The 22,589-nt window shown below is 41.0% G+C and overlaps 1 protein-coding gene across 10 annotated transcripts in view; it reads right to left on the bottom strand.

Moving 5' to 3' along the window:
- arvcfb (ARVCF delta catenin family member b) overlaps window positions 1–22,589 on the bottom strand; it is a 198,945-nt gene that overhangs the window by 152,172 nt on the left and 24,184 nt on the right. For all 10 annotated transcript variants that reach the window (XM_051421939.1, XM_051421946.1, XM_051421941.1 and 7 more), the window contains exon 2: window positions 4,317–4,401. The gene's annotated coding sequence lies outside the window, so the exon portion shown is untranslated. The remainder of the gene's footprint in view (window positions 1–4,316; window positions 4,402–22,589) is intronic.

The following is a 22,589-nucleotide window of genomic DNA, read 5'->3' as shown; positions in this document are numbered from 1 at the left end:
ATTTTTTTTCTCAAGTCAAACATGCAATCTTCTAAGGAGGTGGAAAACCACTTTTTCACTGTGAGTGCTTTGCCGCAGATGAAATGTTGGGAATGGGATGTTACGAGTGTGGTTAGACTCATTACTGTAGTAAATGCAGACAGGAAGAAGTTGAAGGCTTTATCATTACAACCTCTAATTTGCTTAAAAGATTGCAAATTCGACTGTGGACTGGAGCTGACTGCATGGCTACAAACTCATTTCACCCTCTGTCTCAACCAATTCACACTGCCAGATCCAGTCATAAAAAAGCTCTTCTCTCTTGGTTTACATTAACTTATTAAAGTCGTTTTCCCTGGCCCATTAATATGCCCTCAGAGCATAAAATGATAAACAGTGGCCTCAGGCTCATTCTGACACCTAATGAATCAAAATGAGTGATAAACAATATTTGAACACTTCCTGAAGCTTGGGGACTGTATGACAAGAAATCATTTCATAGGCGACATGGCCTAAATGTCACATGGGGCAGCAATTCTCTTGTTGAATTGCTCTTATTAATCATGTAAAAAAATGTAATGTGAAAGAGGCAGGAAGGGGACCAAAATAAAATTGAATGAGTGTGTATCCGAACTATAAAAAAGCATAATTAACTTTAATGAATTCTCTTCTATCTTAATTATTTGGAAAACAGGTCAATGCGGATCACTGGGCTGTGGGCCAGCAGTCCCTCTTCCCTCAAATTAAAACAAAACACCAGCTTTTCTCAAAGGTGTCACTGGAAGAGAGAGAGAGAGAGAGAGAGAGAGAGAGAGAGAGAGAGAGAGAGAGAGAGAGAGAGAGAGAGAGAGAATAAAGTAGTGTAACAGTGGGAAAGCTGGGAGTTCATGGCTACGGGCCTGTTGGCCCTTAGAGACAGTCTGTGTGACTCCTGGCTGAGACTGCCTTATTAAAAGTCCTCCTCTGCACATTCAACACCACAGTCAGGAAAAGTAACTTCAAAACTTTTCCGGAACAATTTTCATTTCCATTCAGCTGAAGAGCAGGACAGAGCCGAGCCAACTTATAATGTATGCCATTTGGTGAACACTTCTATCCAAAATAGAACAAGCATGGGTGACCCGAGTGGAAACTGAAAGTCTAAATAGTCACAGGCACACTCACTGACACAGTTTTTCTGCTCAACATGTCCACAGATATAACTTGATGGAACTGAGCTCAGCCAGACAACACTGAAACTGACTAGTTAAGCGAAGTGGGTGGGTGAAGGAATGATGGGACCTGTTTCTTTTACCATGATGCTATTTATTGACTCAGGCTTATCTCTCACGAACTGGCCAAGTTACAGTAAACATAATACAACTAATACAGCAGTATTAGTTGTATTATGTACCACGGCTAGCTAGCTTGTTTGCAGGGTGCACTATTTCATGTCATATAAAATGCACTACATCCACTTGATAGAGTTTTTAGTAGCATGTCAAAAATGTCAGAAGAATAAGTAACGATTATTTTGCTGATTATTTTCTCTATTAATGGATTCATTATTTAGCCTACAAATAATAAAAACAACAAAATAACAAAAAATAATTTCCCAATATGATGTATTGAAATGATCTTATTCAACTCACAGCACCAAACCCCAGAAATATTTAGTTTACAATTAGATATGACAAAGAAAAGCAAATAACATTAGAGAAGCTTTAACCAGCAAATGTTTGGAAAACAAATCAATTAATTAACTAAGTGATACTGCTCTATTAACCCATTGAGATCCCAATTATGTTACAAACACAAAAAGATAATATAGTGGTGAATTTCTACTCTAAATGCACTCATAAATCGTTAGCAATTTTCTTTCCATTCCAATGGATAATGATATACTAAAAACACTGGATTTAGAGTAAGTGGTATTACATGCTACCATAAATGCTATAAACACTGTTTACAGGCCATGATTAAATAAATAACACACTGTCAAGCTCCTGGATGATAATATGCTAGTTTTAAATTGTGCTGCCCTGTTGCGTGTACATCTACTCCGAATTTACAATATAAAAGCACTGAAATGTCTAAACTATCTTCATCCATGATACGTAAAAGGCTGTTTTCCTATATTTTGAAGTTTAACTACATGAAACCTAATAACATGAGAGTTTAATCGCTGAGGATAGGTTTGGAGAGGTCATATTAGCCCACACAATCAACGTACGCAATGACAGTCAACCATAATTGGTCCCCTGCCAGTAGATTAATATGCATTCCCACATTCTATTAAAATGGCCTTTCTTAGAGAGGCTCCAGAGAGTTAATTAAACCGATGCCATTTTGGAGAGCCGAAGATTCAAGGATAAAACTACTGTGATTTGAGAGGCGGGGCTCGTGGATGGATAACTGCACTTAACCTTCTTTGACTAGCATTTACTTGGTAAGGGTTACAAGTTGAACCTCTTGTACCCTGACATTTTCTGCAGGTGAAGTGAAGGCTGATGTGAACATTAAATATAACTGGAAAAATCTCCCTGCGTAAGATTCCATTCAGCTTTGATCACACACTGCTGTGTGACTGAAAAACAGTGTAATCTAGCTAAACTGAAGTCATAAAGGGGACGTGGAAAAGTGATTGCTCTGTTTGATCTTTCAGAAAGTCAAACAGTAGATGTTGCTAAAGTTCACATTACTCACAGGAAAACTGTATAGGATGTTGTAATATTCAAATAATTGTGCTGTACAGTCCTAACCTTACTTTGCTTGTGCAAATTCTCTCCGGAAAGGAATATAAATTGCTTTCATAAATAATTTGGACAGACTGTGGTTCAAAAAGTTCTCAAACATCATCCACTGAATGACTCCTGGTTGAACTGTAGGGTGCTTAAGGCGCAACTGAGTGTGTGTCCGTGATTTGACCTCTCTTAAAGCCAATCCGCTGTAAACATTCAGTCCACAGATGGCCACTTATTTCCACCTTGATGAATCATAAAGGAAGGATTTTTAGGGCTTAGGAGAGTGAGATAATGAAATATGAAATCATAAAACAAACTAACAACATTTGTGCTTTTAGCTGTATACTGTAAAATGCTAACAGGCAGTGAAGCAGCAGATGATAGTGAGGAATCACTCAGTGGTTCTGTCCTAGCAGCCTTTGGGGGAGAAGGGTCCAACCGGGGGAAAGCCCGAGGGGGGTGGGTGGGTTAATCTCCTGTCCCGGTGCTTTCAATAACTGCATGTCAGAGCCTGGCTGTCTTCACCATTTTGTGTGAATTTCTTTTTTTTTTTTGCAAGTCTTTAAATCTTCCCCTCATGCCAAGTCTTAAAGCTGATATCTCATCCGAGGCCAGGCCGTAACTCCTGGATGAGGTGCACCGATGCAGCTCTGGTGATGTACTGCTCCCCCAAGAACAGCCAGCGCAGTAGCTCAGTCCCATTAAACGAAAAAGTACAAGACCAAGACAGAAACAAAACATGACCTGGAGTTGGGATCCACTTTTTCCTCAGCCAAACTACGCAAATGACCGCTTTTAGCTGCCAACAACTTAATCTAGTGACTCGACGTTCTCGTAAATCAGTAGCTAAAGAGAGTCCTCTTTTCAAAGTGACCAAAGAACAGGCTGGCTGTTTTGCTGCTTTTTGTTTGGTTTTTTGTGGGGGGGAAACAGAGCTTCCACAAATAGGTTCAACTTCAGTTTAAAGCTCCCTGGCAACCAACATCAAGGCCTGAATTGTTTGTCAGGTGACAAGAAACTTTACCTCTTTGAAACAAGAACATCAGTATTTTGGAAGATAGTGAAAGCAAGGGCAACCCAAGAAAATTGTTTAAAAGATCTGGGTCACATACAGGAGTTACTTGGAATTTTTCGAAGAAATCCCCAAAAACAGGATATAGTAGCTGAGATTGTGTATTGATTTAAAACTGATGGCTGTAAATGGGGACTTACCAGCACAAATAACTAACTTGTTCACTTTATTCTCAATGGAAGATTAGGATCCATCATGCCAAAAGAGGTATCAGCTACTCAGATGATTCAAGTTAGAAATCAACTACATCTCAAAGTGCTTTGATATTCACCTATAAATGCACTGCACTGCTGGACTTACTGTGATAAAACCAAAGTCATCTCTTCCTCAGCCTAAAGGTTTATGAGCCCAAACCATTAAACCACATGTCATGTCTGTAATTCATCATTTGCACTCTTACTTCAGCTTTTTATGGACTTTTAGCATATTTGAGAAAAGAGGTCTGACCACTGCAAAGTCATGAGTGCAGCACCTGTTATACAATTCCACCAGTAACAGTAAACCACAGCACACACACCTGTGTGAAAGGAGAATGTACTCACCTTTGGTTGAGGAGAAAGACCCATACAAATATCAGGACAGGTTGACATTTATCACACCGGAGCCACGACACTTGAGCTGCTGCACCTGGAAAACAGAGCAAGAGACATTTTAGACCTATGTGTAACTCGTGTGAATACAAGCAAGAAAAGGACAACTTTGACACTTTTGGGAAATACACTCATTCGCTTTCCTGCTGGGAGATGAGAAGGCTGACACCACACTCACACCTGTACGCTGAGCATGAAGCGATCGCCAGCAGTCAGCTAACTTAGCTTAGCACAAAGACTGGAAACAGGGAAAAACTGTGAAAACTTTTTAGGATTCATTTTAACGGCAGTGAATCAAAGCAATCACTTCAATGCAATTGAGCCTTAGTCCCACTGCACATTTTACAGACTGACATACTGATGCTGCTGAGTAAAAACCCTTCTCTGGCCAGACATGTTACTTTAATAATAACATCACCATAGTGACAAGCTGTGGTTAAAGCTCTGGCAGATCAGAGGTTGACAGTATTGAGTGGCGGCTATCAGATTCATAATTTAAGACCAACACTGTATCAGTCTGCCTCTAGTCTGTATAGGAACGATGCTGAAGATCATTGTGGTAGAATACACACCAAGCATTCAGAGGAGAAGTGGTAAACAACAGAGAACTACCGGAATAAAAACTATGAATGGTATATGAGGACGGCAGCAGAGCCAGACAGAAGCATAGGGTGGCGAGGCTCATGTCCTGTTTGGTCAGGGGCCGAGACTGTGACAAGATACTGACAGAGAGAATACAGGCCCTCCAGCCGAGTACCTGACATACCTCTCCATCCTTCCTCTGGCTCCCCTCACTCTGAGCTCTTTAATTCACTCTGTCTCCCACTCCTAACGGTGTAAGCTGAGCAGTACAGCCGACATGTTAAAGGTCACAATCAGGCAGAATCCAGGGACGCCAGATGTTGCCGACACCCATTAAAAACCCAGAGAGCTTGTCACACTGCAACAAAACAAAACACAAGCTAATAAAGATAACAAACCTCCCCAATCTTCAACCATTGGACAACACATGTAATGCATGGCAAAACAGGCTGCACTAGAGAAAACACAACCAAATATCCCGCTTCCAACTCAATCAGCTGACTGTTCACTCTTTCAGTTAAACCAGTCAGATTTGGCCACTACCCATGTGATCCAATCGTATAGTTACTGTTTCTCTGCTGCTGTCAGCTGTCATTTTATTGTCAGATCAATGCAACCCTCCTCCGCCCCCTTTCAACTTTCACCTCCAGTTCTGATCACATCCAGTGCCCCATGAGTCCACATCTCATCCATCCAGATCTTCAGCCACTGCTCTTCACCACCACCCGTGTCTAGACTCCATCAGGGGTATTCCTGTGAAGTCAACATTAGGGCTGTGACTAACTTTTTAAATTCTTCAGTCTGTAAAATGCCAGTAAAATGGTGAAAAATGTTGGGGCACCCTATAGGTCACTTAGTAGAACTGGCTCACCATGTACCAAGGCTGGGTCCTTGCTACAGCGGCCATGGGTTCAAGTCCATTCCCTTTCTCTACCCCCTTTCCTGTCAATCTTCAGCTGTCCTGTCCAATAAAGGCAAAAAGCCCCCAAAAATCGATTATAAAAATAACTGAGAATTCATTTAAAAGTTTACAACTAATCGATCATTGCAGCTGTACTCATGACAGGGTCTAATCGCCAAACACTCTTCTCATATTTCTTCAACTTTTCTATTGTGCACCATGTCAAATAAATTAACTGAATTGCTCTTTAAGCTCTTTTCAATTAAGTCCCTCCTGATTGAACTGTATTTAGTTGTGTTTGAATTTTAGGTGCATTTCTTTATTTGTTTGTGCTGTCTCTTTTTGCTGCACACTTCTATATTCGGCTGTTGTCTGTTTTTGCACTGTGTGTGTGTCTCTTTATTTGTGTTGTATGTATTGACAGTGCATTTTGTTATGTCATGTATGTGTTGTTAAACTGATGAAGGTGTTTCATCCGTGTCATTTGCAGCATTTTGTTTTCTAAATTCAGTGCATGTGTTGTCAAATTAGTGCAGCTGCTTTCTTCGTTGCTTCTGTTTTGTCCATTTGCATGTTATTTTCCTCCAGTGTGTCGAACTCTCAGAGCCAAAGTAAAATAAATAAATAAATAAAAACAGATAGTTCCAAATAACTTTGCTCTCCTCTAATTGAGGTCCTGTCTTTGCAACTTCTACAAAGTCATATTAAATAGTTGTACATTTTTCTGGCGCACTGCAGAGAAAAAAAAGCACACCCCAAAACAAATTTTCAGCAAATAGCAGAAACCTGTCTTGTTGAGAATGTGACGACATTTACAATTCCTGGGAGCCTGCAAAGGAAAACTGACAGGAGTGCTTGCAAGCAGCGGCCTCATTCACTGGTGTTGCTCATTCTGCAGGATCCTTTATGTGACACCATTACAGCTGAAGCTTTTTTTTGTTTTTACAAAGAGGTTGATTCAATGCTTTATGAAAAGAAACCAAAAAAAAACAGTTCTACAGAGCAAGCAAATACAGACTTAAACTTCCTTTTCAAGAGCCCTGGGGGGCAGATTAGTTAGAAACAACAGCATCTTAGAAAATGGATCCAACAATCAGTCGCGGCATTGGGCTGAGTCATAATTTATTACCCGTGCACGCACAGTAGCGCCTGTTAGTGTGAGACTCAACACTGGGCATCAAACTCAAAATAGATGCAAGAAACTGGAGCTGGGAAAACGATCACATTACAGCATTGTTGGGCTTCTATAAAAGTACATGACATGTTTGACTGTGGCTCTGTGGTATTGAATGGTGGGGAGGGGTTTCTTTTTGTTGTTAATAGAGCAGTGTCTGATGCTCATGTTTCATTGCCCTGGAATCACTTCCTTCTGCAGATACAAAGAAACAGCTTGCTATCAAAACAGCTTGCCATCAGCCTTCATATCTAACCACATGAGTATTACAAGGTCCTTGTAGTACTCTGATTTTAATGAGCAAAAATTCATCCACACACAAGGCTAGACTAAGAGAAGAGTGGAAAACGTGATTCTGTTTTTACTGACTGGACAACAAAACTCACCTTTCTACTGTCTCCCTTTTCTGTCTCTCTCTCCCTCCCTCCCTCACACACACACACACACACACACACACACACACACAATCAGAGCAGAGAGCTTCCATAAATAGAATGGAAAGTAGGCAAGTGGCTGCTGGGAGTCGCTTTTACTGGGAATATGATCGATTAAAAAGCAATTTGCTCCTCCGCTCAGGCCCTGCACTCCTAAATGACAGTCCCCCGCGGTCCAGATGGAGCTCTGAGGGGTCGGAGGAGCCCGCCACTACATCTTCAGCAGGCAGACCCAATCCCCTCACACACACACACACACACACACACACACACACACACACACACACACACACACACAGCCACAACTCCCAAGCCCGAGCCTTGGTCACAGTCTGGTGGTCACCTGGAAAGCGTCCAGGCAGAAACATCCAGGCAGCCCCTGCTGGTCTGACAGAAAATCTAGACTTTGTTCTAACATACAATGCATTTGAGAAAGCTGACATAGAGGTGAGAGGGGAGGTTAAGGCAAACAGGAACAAAACGTTGCACGGCACAAACTCAGACGAGGCACGAATTCGATTCAGTACTTTCTGTTAGGGCGCACTGGACCGGCGCCATACTGCCACTAAATAAACTGTTTAGACATTACTACAATATGGTAGCACTGGTACCAGATGTTCTGTTTTTGACCATGTTTGTCAGCACAGTCTTTGGAATGGGAAATTAATACAGTTACTTTACTTATTTCTCTTCTGATGTGCCTCTGTGTGATATCTCAGGTAATTGGTAGTGAGGTGAGATTACCTCTATTCTGGAAAAATAGCATTTTCCAGTGTGGTTTACACACTTGATAAGAGGAAACTTTAAGGAATTGTGAAGGGATACAATTACAATCAGTTACACCAGTTATACCAATCAATTACACCATTAATTACAGGAAATAAATTCTAGAATAATTTCTTATAATCCTCTACATCACCCACCACTCTGCTCAACAGCAGCACAAACTGGAGCTGAAATAAATATTAGATTACTAGAAAAATACCAAACATTTGGTGGTTCCAACATCCCAAATAAAGGGATGTGCTGCTTTTCTTTGTCTTACATGATAGTAAAGTGTTTGAAGATGTTCACTTGGCCTCTAGAGAATAGAGAAATTATTTTCTCACTATGTTTTCACTCATAACATCTTATAGGTCAAAAACTGTATCGACTGATTGAGAAATAATCAGCAGCTAATGGAAATAATTGTTAGTTGCAGTCATACCACACATTCCTGTACGTACAGTATGTTAAGCACATAGACACAGTCCACAGACACAGTGTAACCCCTGGCCCAAAACCTGCTGCATGTGTGTCTGATCACCTGCTGGAAACAGAGGCTGGGTGACGAGGGGAAGGGGGAGGACAGGCAGGATGGGCCCTGGATTTTCCTAGCTGCATGGGGGCACTTTTTGGGGAGATTGGCCCATTGGTGAAGCGACTGTCACTGACGATAACAAACAACAAAATGATCTGTTTGTCCCAGATTGTGGACAGTTGAGTGACAAGAGAAAACTATATAATCCAATTCAATCTTAACAAACCTTAAAAAATATATATGTCCCAGATTACATAGATACAATTTATTGTAAATATAGATTGCACCCACACCCAAAGACACAATTGAATTTTCTTCACAGTGTACATTCTGTGAGAGACGTTTGAACTGGTTTTATTAGTTTCATAGCTGTGGCTTTGACACACTTATTGTTTAATGGTAGAAATTTCAGATCCAAATCCATCAGCAGGGGTTCTGCTGCAAAAGCATATCACTGACAGAGCTAAAAGATAAACACTATTTTGAAGTGCCAGCAAGTATGTTCTCTGTTACCATAGGAACACACGTAGTAAGGGGTGGTGGTAGAGGAGACGGCGTACAGCTAAAAACACACTGCGCAGTGGGAGAATTCATCTTTTTTCACATGAAACCGGGCTTCATCGCATCTTTTTTAACAAATAAACAACACCAATCACTTAAACTAATTACTAGACACAACAGGTCAGGCCTTTCATCTTCCACATTCCCTGCATTGATTTTCCCATATGGTACAGGATTCAAACCTGCAGCGTGTCTATTTTTCAAGGTTTTCAGCACCCCTGACAATCCTCACCGTCTGCAGTTCTTGGCTTCAGCAGAGCTTGGCTTCGGACCTCTTCAGACTTAGTGGCTGGAGGTTAATTGATACTGACAGATGACATAACATGGAAGTCATTTGCAAGAGAGATCTGGCTTCTTTATCAATGACAGTACTCTTCTCTCACACACACACACACACACACACACACACACAGGGACAGGGAGGGAGTTAACAGATGTGATTCTTTTCAGAAGGCTAACGTTCCCACATGCACAGTGTTAGCGTTTTTCCCTGTTTCTAGTCTAAGCTAAGGCAAGCTAACACTCTCCTGGATCTAGCTTTATACTTTGTCCACAGACACATGAGTGACATCTTCTCTAGGCAAGAAAGCAAGTAAGATATTTCCCAAAATGTTGAACTACTCACTTAAATTTGCATTATTTGCCCATGAGGCTCTAGAACTTCATACCAAGAAACGGCGACTTTAGCCGGGGTCTTTTGTCAATGACTCAGTGACCTTGCATGGTTTATCAGAGGTCCCATGAGTTTAATGCTAATGGGATCAAGGGATAGTGAGGGTGGGGGAGTCGGGCTGGAGGGGGTCTTACTGTAAAAACAACCAGAATTAAAGCCCTGTCTAGAGAAAGGAAAAAAGCCATCAGAACTTTTGTTCCCTAGTCTTTTCACACACCCAGAGTGGCTGGCTGATTGATATTCTTATGAATGTTAATACTAAAACACCTCTTCCAAAGCTCACCTTGATAGAATTGATTTTCCTCAAAAATAATTCAGCTGAGGCATAATGGAAACTAGTAAAAGTGCCTCTAAGGCAGGATTCAATGGTTTTGAAGTGAAAAAGTTTCTGTCATGATTCCCTTCAGTGTAAAAATGACTCTCTGTAGACTGCAGATCCAATTTCTTCAAACTATAGAACAGATTTAATACAGGTACGGTAACATTTGACTTTATGACCTATTGTCTCCTTCTCCATCTTCAGACATAAATTATTCATTTATCTTGGGTGCACAGATTAATAAGAAGCTTATTGCTGCTGTTGCAGAAAATCCTCAAAACACTCATTTCATTTTTCTGTTCTTAAATTAACATAGTTCTTCATGCATAACTTCCTGATTCTAGGCTCTCACAAAGCATTATTGTCAGTGTGATAAATAATGCTTTTACTTTTTGTATCAATTCAATAGCAGCTAAATAAAAAGTCCTGGCCAGGTTTCTGTTTAACCTCCAATCTCACCTCTGATAGGTTGGAAAATGGATACAGGCAAAGAGAAATGTGGACAATTCCACTTGATATGGCATTAAAGCAGCAGTCTCCTATTGTGGCTTATGGATTAGCCAGTTGCAGCTCTCCCACACACACTGATGCACACACACACACACACACACACACACACACACACACATAGCTTTCTCTGGCACAAGCAACGTGTCAAACAATAGTTGCCAAGTCTGCTGCCTGCAACAAAAGATGGAAAGAATTAGAGAAATGGAAATGGTGATTCAATGCTGTTATGAAAACTGGAGCGCAGCGTGCTCTGACAGAGTGAAAACCCATTCAGACAGACTTAATGCTCCGTGGAATCTCTTCCCCGCCCGACCCCCTATCTGTGGCACTCACAAATGCAAACAAAAATCTACTGTATTGTCCCTGAGTTTTTACACACACTCATACACTCTAACACCAACCCCTCCCTTTGCACCCAGTCTGTCTGGCTTCCTACGTTTAAGATTCAATATTTAATTGCTATTTCACCCCACTGATTGGAATTTGTCTCAAGTTTGAACACTCACACGCAGCAGTCATTTATGAGCCCTGAGTCAAATATAAATGAACAAAATATTGGTACAAAGTTGAGGTGATTTCAGGTAAAGGCCATTATCCCTATTGACTTCCCTTGCAAAATCTTTACTTGTCACAAAAGAGAAGCGGGCGAGTTAGATTTTTAAATTGCACAAAAGAGGCTGCAACTCAATACCATGTCCAGAATATCTTTGCACATTCAGTGCATTTCTGTCCATTTATATCCTCAGCCCCACTTCACCTCCCCTCTCCGTTCTCACCCAACAAAGTTACACAATATTGAATTCTCCCAATAGAAAGTGCAAGTGCAGACCTTTCTGACATCTATTTAAGCCTTCAGCCATATATCTGAGTCTAGGACCCATCCAGGGGCGGTAAATACCCGTGCAGAGGCAGCGGCAATGCAGCGCTACAGAGGAGATTGGTATTCAGAGTGGCAGCTTCCAAAGTTAAAGCTGCATAAATAGCCCAAACTATTACATAAAGGTAAACAGACCACATTGTGCTGAATCATATCAGTTCTGTGCTGCAGCAGGTGGATAAACGGACAAAGGCTGCTCTGCTCATCACATGATACAACAATATGTTTTTGGTTTTATTAGTCTTTGTGGCAGAGCACGGGCTGAAAGCTGTCGAGATGGAAGCGCAAAGAGAAGACAATAAGAGAGCAGGAAATATGGCAGAGGTAGACAGGAAATGGGCCAAGCGTCTCAAAGTGAGCTATGAAGTTTTAGTCTTTCAAACGAGGACTTCCTTTGCTGGGTAGCAAAGCGGGCCAAACTGTAGACTAATGTATGGTAGGCTGTCAAACCTTTATCGGAAATGATAGCACACTGCTCAGATAATGAGCCTCACAAGTTTGGATAACGGACCACAATAGCACACACACACACACACAAACACTAAGACCTGTACATTCAATTCATTACGGCTCACAAACAGACCTACATCTCCCCAACACAGCCAGGATGTGACACCCTTGTCTGTTTGCAGAAATGAATATCACATCTTTATGTTGGTGTTGTATCAGCCACACAAGCTACATCCAATTTAACTGGTGTCTGTAGGCTGCCAGAAGAGGGAATCCAAAATAAGACATGGTGGTAAGAGAGGGTATAGAAAAGGAGACAGGAATAGTGCAAGAGAAGGATAAAAAGGAAAAGAATGGTGGGGAAAAGGAGAGAAGGATATTAAATAAGTAAGTAGACAGGGGATAAAGGAAGTGTTGGGAGGGATTTGGGGAGCAGTAGTGGACTTTCCACATCTCCGTGGTTCTCCCTCATGAGAGAGTTTTGTGGCAGGCTGTCTGTGCTGCTGTCAAAGAGCATCAACACTCTCCTTCTCTCTTGAAACAAGAGTTGTGGTTGTTTATCCATCCAAATCCTGCAGGACTGTTCACTCACTGTCAACCCAAACAAGGCACACATTAAAAAGAAATCTGGTGTATTGTTAAATATTCAGCAATTATGATTCTAGATGATTCTTTTATTCCCCGTCCAAATAGACATGCAGGTTAGTTGAAGCAGATACTCCGCAGTGGCGCCCCACTGATGGACTGGTGACCTACGCAGGGTGGACCCCGCCTCTTACTCTTACACTCTCACTGCATCCTGCCAAAATGTTGCTGAATATTGCCTGGAACTTGAGTTGTCCTGATGTGCTACAGCCTGAGATAGACAGCATACATCTGAGACAATTTGTGCAGATTTGAGGTTAAAAAAGGTCCCCCCCCCTCCACCCACCCACCCAAGACATTTACAGCAAGTGAGCCTTAGCATCTTGACTGACGGCTATTCTCAGAGACGGAGGTGGATGCACAATGCGCTGCCTGAGTGCAATACACAATAGAAGCCTATAAATCATGTCTTTTCTACCCGGCCGGCAGCCACATGGCTTTGCTGCTGTTCACCGGCTGATTTGAGGTACATGATTCATTTTAACTCGAGTACCAATCATCTTGCAGCAACAGGTGGGACATACAGCCGCAGCAGTATGTAACTGGCTTGCTGATGAATGCTCCCTGTAGCTTGGGTTTCAGGCAACCACTTTTCTGCTAACACATGGTAAAGTGAGGCTACCATAGTTAACATAAACTGACATTTTCCAGGACATAGATCATAAAACAGACAGTTAGAGGTCTCTGGAGTTGCTATATATGTATGGTTAAAAAGCAAATTGTTTCTTCATTTGCATGTGAACTCACAGCTCCAACGCTCTGCATAGATGACACATAATCATTCCAGTTCAGAGCTGCACACATTCGACTGTGGCTAATTTATCTCCGACTCATTTTCTCCAGGCTTTTAAACAACAGGGAAGCAGAACAAAAGTCTGTCATGTGTGACATACAGTACAGTAAAGCAGACTTAGCCTCTGGAAAAACTGCCTCCATTTACTCCAGCAAGTAGGGGATAAAACGCAGCCCGTGCCACTTAATTTATGATACAGAGTAAATTAATGGGTGCTGACAAGCTCAATAATTTTTCAGAGGCAACAGATAACAGTTATAATTATCAGCCGCGGAATTAAATAGTCAGTGGAGAGACAGTGCGCACTTAGAGTGGTGTGTGTGCGCATGTGTGTATGTACAATATCGTCTGCTGGCCAAAGCTGGGCCCATTAATGGCGGACCTTGAGTGTTAATGTGATATTGTTTAGTTTATTACAGTCCAGTGTCTGCCAGGACCCTGACTACATAGAGCTGATTTCATGCCAGATCTCGCGCTGTCTCTCCCCTCTCTCTGCCTCTGCTGCTTGACGAAAACATATTACATCTACAAGAGTCTTTTCCCCGATTGCCAGAGAACAACAGCTCAGCTGTAGCCACGGTCTGCAAGGAGCTGCCTTTTTTTTTTTCAGCCTGCATTCAGTGCCCCAGTGTCAGGAACCGACCATTCACTGCGTTATGATTCATTACTGCCAATCATTTAAGGTAGTGGTAATCAATGCTTGCTCGTCTGCATAGCGAGCTTGGCCATGTTGATGGCTATATAAAAGTTTTTTACTAACAAAGACCATGCCATCGAATGTATGAAATTAGAAAAGTTTATTGCACGTAATGAACAAATGTGAACCAATGTGGTATACTGAGGGCTGAGGGGAAGGGCTTGAGGGATGAAGGGATGGAGATGAGGGATGAAGGGATGAGGGATGAAGGTATGGGGGGTAGGGTCGAGCGTTGAGGGATGAGGGATGAAGGGAAGAAGGGATGAGAGTTCAGGGATGAAGGGTTGAAGGTTGAGGGATAAAGGTTTGTTGGCGGATGCATGAATGGATGGAGGGGTTTGGCACGATGGTAAGAGGAAACCGAGTGGGTTGTGAGACTGAGTGGGGGACTGTCTCTTTGTATCTCTTGTAGAGAGCCCTAGTGGTTCCTGTATTTGGATAAGAGAGGGAGAGAAAAAGAAAGGGGTCATGGGGGAGAGATGTGGAAAATTAGTCAAGGAGGGAGTGAACGGATAAGGTGTGCTTAAGTATGTTTTGAGCGGAAATGAGATGAGTGTAGGGCATGGTCTTTGTTCCAGAACCTAGTTATACGACTTCATTTAAGTTAGAGAGATTCAGATAGAGGGAGAGAGAGGGAGATACAAAGTAAGTATGAGAGAGCTCAGCATCAAAACAAGCTCATGTATTGTCTCTGGCAGATGCCTGGCTTTATTAGGGACTTGCATGCTGCTTCACACACACTCCAATAGGCGGAAGCCATAAACAACACAGAAGAAATGGACTCTATCTGAGCACTATGAGCAAGCCAGGCCGGTCACACAGGGAAACACACCACCTCTTTGCATAACTTGTGTTCTATCTCTCCTACTCTGTGTGTGTCTGCTACTCTATTAGTCAAAGAGGAGAAATTGTGGAGAGCACAGCTGCCCTCTATGGGTGTGAACACATTCTAGCACGCTGGCAGAGACGCAGCTCTGATTTCTTCTTCTGCTGCTGCACCGTGGCTGGAAGAAACAGCGAGGTGCTATTGTTGGAGCTCAGGTGTTTAACACTAATTAGTCGGCTTATCTTGCTAATGTTGCAGAGTCATCAAATGTGGCTCCAGCTGCCTGGAAAATGAGGGGGATTTCTCAGTATAGCCCAGCGTATTTTGCTTGCTTGGAATGTGAGGGATCTGACATAATTTTTATGCGTGTGGAATATACTCTCAACCCCCAGCACACACGGCTCCCTCCAGTTTCAAATTCTATGCTTTTGCATGCCAAGTTCAATATAGCACAAGGAAAAGGCGGTGTTTGTCTTTGCTTTGTCCTCACTGCCCCATGCTGAGGACACAAACCATAAAAAACAAGGTGAAAACATACAGAACCGGTCTGGTAATAGATTTTATAGAGCAAGCCCCAACAAATGGGTCTGTGTGCACCCTGACTAAGCTTTAAAGAGCCAGAGGAGGCTGCAGTTCATATTTCTAAATCAGCTGGCTTCTCCGCTGCACCCTAGGAAGCATGTAGCTCTGGAGGGAGGCTGTGTGTGAATCCTCCCAGCCACTAAGAGGTCTTGCCCCTGATCATACGCAACACGCTGTGATGTGTGATCCTGCAAAGACATGAGAGGATAAAAGGAATATATGAGATCTCCATCTCTGAAAACATTAATTACCATGTCAAAGATAGTCATGCTGTAGTTTTCAGAGAAGATTTTATGTTTTTGAGGAAGGCAAGAAATCAAGAATATTACTATAGCCACTGTTGTGTTTATTTAAGTCCCCCTCCACTCAAAAATATGTTTTTCTTCTTGGTCCTACAGTTGGATATTTGAGCTTCACTGTACAGTATTGAGGATGTTTTCACATTCATCTGCTGAAAGTAGAAAGATGCTGAAAGGTGCTCAATAAAAATCTGATTTTAAGGGGTAGGCCAATAAGCATGATTTGTGATATCACATATAGTTTGGAAGTCAATTAACAAATGTGATGTTGGTGAAACCACAAGTGTACAAACACTGAAAAAACTTTATTTATGAACTAAATTTGCATATTCATGAATTCTGGATTTTTTTATGAGGTGGAAACAGTAAATGCCTTTTTTAAGGGTTGTATGGACGGCAAACCATTGAACAGTTCAATGCTGAGTGAATAATAGCAAACCGGGCAGTTTTTGCTTGCTGTAATCATTCCTTGTGTTAATGCTGACCATTAAGAGATAACGTGCTTCCAATATAAATGATGGGGGGCAAAATCCATACTCCTCATCCTGTGTCAAAAGGTGAAAATAATTTGAGGCTTCAACAGTTTGAGTTAGACAAATCAAGTGTATATTTTCCAGAATTACTGTCTGTAGTATGGAATTCCCTTTGCTTCTCTCTGTTAGTTAAAGAGACATTTTACACAAAAAAAACTTCAGAAGATACCTCCTTGATTGGACTCTATTAGCATCAGATGGAATACATTTTTACACAAAACAGGAACAGTGAATTCTGTCCCCCATAACTTACAATGGAAGCGTGTTAGAAAGGGATCTCAGTATGAACAGGATGAATACTGTGCTGTGCTTGAGAACAAAGGTCAACAAACAACAAACAAATAATATTTTATTTATTATACGAATAATATTTTGCCATACTTTGACATAGGGGGAAAATTGTATAGATGTTAAATCACTGCAATAAAATGTGAGCATAATTCAACTGTAAGGCAAAGCTGAATCTAAAAATAAAGAATGAAGTTAACTTGATGATCATAATGGGACCACACTGGGATATGGCAGAAGTAAACTATACTGCATGGAAATGAGTTCAATGGTAAGAATATAGTATATGCCGAAACACCCAAGACAGAAGTTGCTGTGTGTTCACTTGACACTACTATAATACAGTTTGGCACTTTGGCACTTCACCAGACCAGTTCGCATATCGAACAGAGCAGAAATGAAGCAAATTCCCTCTGCCAGTGTCAGGAAGGCTGCATAAACTCCCCTATTAGAGTTGCAGGAGTCAGGTAATTGAACGAGGGCCTGCCCTTGCTGCTGCTCCGCCGGCCCTGTCATCCATGGCAAAGATCTAGCACAGGTCGGAGAAAAGTCGAGAATCTCTCAAGGGAGAGGAGAGATGTGAGCAGAGATCACTGCAGCGTGTAGTGAGGCTAAGAGCTGTGGGCAGTGCAGCTACTCAGACTGTTGCACCAGTTACAGCGACAGCATGCTCTATTATGCTGGATTGCAGACCTTTGGCAGGCAGACAGACATTAAACACATTGCAGCAACACTGACAGTAACACTGAGAGAAAACACACTGTATCAATAATAATGAATCACTCACTCACGCACTCGTGCAAACACTGTCTCGTTTGCTCAGTCGCTCACCCACACACTCGACTAAGTCACTTGCTCAGGCACTTGCTCGCTCGACCATTTGCTCATTCACTAGCTCCTTCAGTCATACACTTGCTCAGCAACCCTCTCATTCATGCGTCCAAAAACGCGCACACACATACACACATGCAAACACACACTTGATATTACAGAAAGAATCACAGCATGTGTGATTTGCCATGTGCCATTTAACAAGGCTTTTATGAACAGTTTAGTCACCACCACATGGGCATTTAAAGCTCTGTCATTTTGCCCTGTTAAGGCTTTGTTTTTTATGTTAATATATCTGATAAGGTAAATACATTTACAGTGCTTTAACAATGTTTACACACCTTGGTTGGTAGTGACTATAAATTTTGTACTTTTGCTTTTGTCAACAAATGCATTGAAAGTACGTATCAACATTTTGGACAATGGAGATGGTTTCAGTCTTTATGGGATTTGTTGAGAAAAAAATAATCACCAGTCTTATCCCTTAATGTCAGTTAATGGCCACATCATAGGTAAGCCATAACAACAGTGGTGAAAGTAAAGAAAGAAGAAACTAACCAGTTGGAAAATACAATTATGGGCATTGATTTATTGCATTACTGTAGCAGTTTCTGTGCTGGCTTCAGTGTCTGTTATTTATACAGGTTACCTCAGCCCTTGGCTACATCATGTCTCAATACAGATGAGTGACAAGTACTTGGATGGGAATGTGACCCACAAGGGGGGGGCACTAACAGTACACTTCACTTTAAGTAGGCCAATAGAAGAAAAACTAAACAAGGTTACTGCTGCTGGAATATCCTATTTTCCATTTTCAGAAAGTTTAAGTTTCATGTTTTATCATCAGTTATCAGTCCATCTTATTTTTTTTGTATCTTTGTATTATCTCTCAGCACAGACATGCAGGGAGAGAACAACTATTTCCATCACTTTAACATCCACACAGGGACAGTGGAAAGTCTATTCATCGCTTGTTTGTCATCATCTATATGTCACTCCTCTGTAATAGAACTTGTGATGAGTGATTAACCTCACAACAATAAGTCACACTATGCTTTTCAAAAAAAACACACTGATAGGACTTTGCATTATATTTAAAGTTCAAACATCCCCAACAAATAAAGGTTTTTGTGGTATTTCAACAGTTTCACATTAGCAGGACTATCACTGTACACCACATGATTCTCACAATTTGGAGTTCCTTGAAAAACAGCTATCTCTACACAGCCCAGGGGGTAAATGCTTCACTGGTGGTGTATGACATGTTTACTGCTGTTTTCTCTTCATTGCCATCATCCAGGATGAAATACAGTGAATTTATTTTTTATATGTAGAAAGATTGTAACCACAAACCGAATAAACATTGCTTTTTAAATCACTTAGATGTCATCTAAATGTAAACATATCTAATGTTACAGCCAGTATCTTTAATGAAAAAAACACACAACCCCGCACTCTACAGCAGAGTATAATGGACTACACCACTTTACTTTTAGAAAAACATATATCTAATTTACTGTATTTTTCTTCTAGAAATATGCAGCGGCCTGGTCCAAGTTCAACAGCAAGAGTATATCCTCAGAGGAAACCAGTGGCTAAAACAACAGTCAAAATATCTGGTTTGAAGGGGTCGAAACAGTCATCCTGCAAATATTTTACCACTTCTTGACCACTAAAACCTTTTCATACCTTTCAGCATTTTTAGATTTCATAACCTCACTGTCTGTGTGAGTGTATGTGTCGGAATTCCACACATTCTACATTTGAGCTTAAAAGTATGAGAGCTAACTGACATTTTAATCAACCCCGAAAATCTGTAATTGAAGGGACCAAGGCTTCATCGACAATATTAAACTCATCCATTTGCACAGACGTTTCATCCCGTTCTTAACATTTATTCAGTATCGTGATGAAGCCAGACCTCGGCTACAAAAGCGATGTTTTAATATCAGATATATTACAACCATTACCCTTTCCATAATGTCTGCACATATTTCCTCATAAGGGAGGTTGACTTAGGTATTCACAAATCTATTCCCTGCATCACTTTACATAAAAATGATGGAATATGACAATTATTCTTCCTGATTAGTCAACTCTAGAATAATTTTAAGCCAACAATGATATCTCCCTATTTCAACATATTCAAAGAGAAAGCCAAATCTGTCAGGGTTAATACACGTAAGAGAGTAACAGGGTAACATTACACAATGCATTCTTACCTTCTCTGATAGCTTTATCTCTGGATATCTAATCATTTCTCTCCCTCTCTCTATGTTAAGCTCCATAACAGAAAATCCAGTAACACCTGTTACATACCTGACTTGACCTGGCAAATGTTCTATTACATATTTGCAACTGGTAAACTCTGCTTCTGACTAAGATCATCCAGATGGCAGAGATCTGGAATGGTTTTCCAACACTAATGCTGGGTGAATTATTTGCAACCTGTTAGCCCATCTTGCCCTGACATCATACCAGAGCGAATTCAAAACACAGTTTAGCTTTAAATGCATAATACAGAGATATATGAATCACTCATTTTGACTGAGTGTCATTTCACCGAATGTTCTTTTTTTTTTTTCTATCAAAACACTTCACAAAAACTTCACTTTGGCTTTTATGAATGAAAAATAAATTATTATTATCAATTGATGGTAATATTATAATTTAATTTTCATAATAATATACATTTATCCCAACCCATATATATCATGCACCCCTATTTTGGGTTTCATGCATAATGGTAAACCACATGAGCATTTGAATTAAATAGTTAATGGGACAAACAGTTTGGTTGGTAAGTGGTATTAAATCTAATTAGAAAGGCAAATCGTCTCTTGATATTGGCCTTTAATAAAAACAGTCAGAGTGGCTTGGATACAAGAAAAAAAAAATGTTTACATTTTAGGCTCCCAGCACCAGACAGCAGACAGACAAAGTTATAGACTAGCTGGTGAACATAGTGGAGCATTTATCTGCTACAGAGCCAGTTATGTTCCTCAGGAGTTGGTAGAACACAAAACAAAGCTAAAAACAGAGCAAATATTAATAATATCAGGTGGCCAAGAACATGACTCCAAATGAAATACAATGTTGTGTAAAAAGGCAATTGTTTGCTAACACATCCACCATGTCAACTTTTTAAGGAAATAGAATATAAATGTGTTTTCAGCTTGTTCTACTGCTCCAAAGAGGCCAAAAACACAAATCAGTGCAGGTTTAACTGGTTGTAAAATGGTATTTTAGATTGCACGCTATTATCTTTGCATGTACCAGCACCAGTCTACTAGTATCGCACTGACCCAAGTAATGATAAATTCAGGGAGGCACCTCCTAAAATAGCAGCCCATAAACAGACCCATGCATCACCAAACAGGGCAAACAGACACACGGCCAACTGGAATGCAGGTGAAAGTAACTGTGGGCATTTCATGGGAGTGCATACAGGCAAGATGAATCAGAGGCTGCAACAAGCCTCACTCACTCTGCCTCAGTAGCAATGGATGGATGGTCGTTCAGGGCCAAGGAGCTGTCGAGGCTTTACCTGGTCCCACGCAAGCAAAAGCACAAATTAAAACCTTCAATTATGTCTGAATACATCTGAGTGTGGGGAGCTGAAGATTTCTTGGCAAGCAAGTTTATATATTTAAATATATGGGGAAATAATGATAATGTACCATGTACACACCATGTATACACAGGAAAGATTAATTCAGGTGGTGTCAGTCCTGCGGGTTTCCCTGTCAATCACACAGCACACGGCTATGACTATTCCTCATCAATGACTCTGTCACTGTCACAGCTGTACATCGTCAAGCCTTGGCTCGTGTCAGTCTGGGGTGGAAGCACAATAAGCAACAGAAGCAGGGGGTACCCGTCGGACCCCAGCCATCATCTCTGGCATTTTCCCAGATACATGAGGGAAGACTGAATCCTGCCTGAAGAGCTGTGCTGAAGATAAAGCCCACTGTAGAAAAACGCCTCCTATTCGACGCCAAGGCAGTTAATCCAAATTAACTCCGCCAAGGCTCTCCTAACACTCCTACACCTGTCAGTTTGGCCTGGGCTCTAAGCCGAGCAGCAACGCTATAATCAACAGACCTCCACAGGAGAGGGAAATTACTCAAGAAACTGTTCAAGATTATTAAAAGGAACTGGAAATTATTGCCCCAAACCTTAAAATGTTTCTTCCTCGTGTTGGACATATCTGAGCCTGCTTTTGACAACCAGCAAAGCTCAACATAAATCTGTACATCAAAACGGAAGCTACCCTATTCACAAAATATCTGTTGAACCATGGAAATCTTTACAGAGAGAGAGCTGAAAAAATGAGATGGAGGGAAATGGAGTATGATAGAAAAAAACTACAATAAGTGTGATAGTATTGAATAGGAAATTTGAAAGCAGGGAAATAGTATCTAGGAGAGCAAATCCTTGCACTGTGTTAAGAAAGAATTTCTTCTGCAGCAAGATTTCATCTTAGAGAGATATGTCATTTCAAACTTGATCACCTTCCATATGTTGGAAGCAGTTGATAGTGTGGCTATGGTAACAGCAAGGTTAAGAGAAATCGAGGGGAAGGGTTAAAAGACAAAGGGTTAGGGTTAGATAAAGGAGAGATGACAGACACAGAAGACATAAAAAGCACGGTGGAGGTGTGAACTTGTCACTTTCAGCACAATCTCAGTATATATGATGGGAGATATGTCATGGAGGAGATGATTATTTGAGTTTACAGTTACTGAATATAAAGTGAAAATAAAAAATAAGGAAGATTCAGTATGACGGAATCATGGTATAGCAAAGTAAGGTACAGTGCAATAGAACATGATACAGTACAACAGTACGTGTCATACAGTACTTTACAAAGGTACACAACAACAAAAGATGCATGGAATAATATTAACATTAACTACTGCTAATAATATACAATGACATGCAATACTA

Source organism: Dicentrarchus labrax, unplaced genomic scaffold (assembly GCF_905237075.1).
Source record: "Dicentrarchus labrax unplaced genomic scaffold, dlabrax2021, whole genome shotgun sequence".
NCBI classification, from domain to species: Eukaryota; Metazoa; Chordata; class Actinopteri; family Moronidae; genus Dicentrarchus; species Dicentrarchus labrax.
Note: the sequence above shows the minus strand (reverse complement) of the source record. Positions and strands in the feature narration are given on the sequence as shown.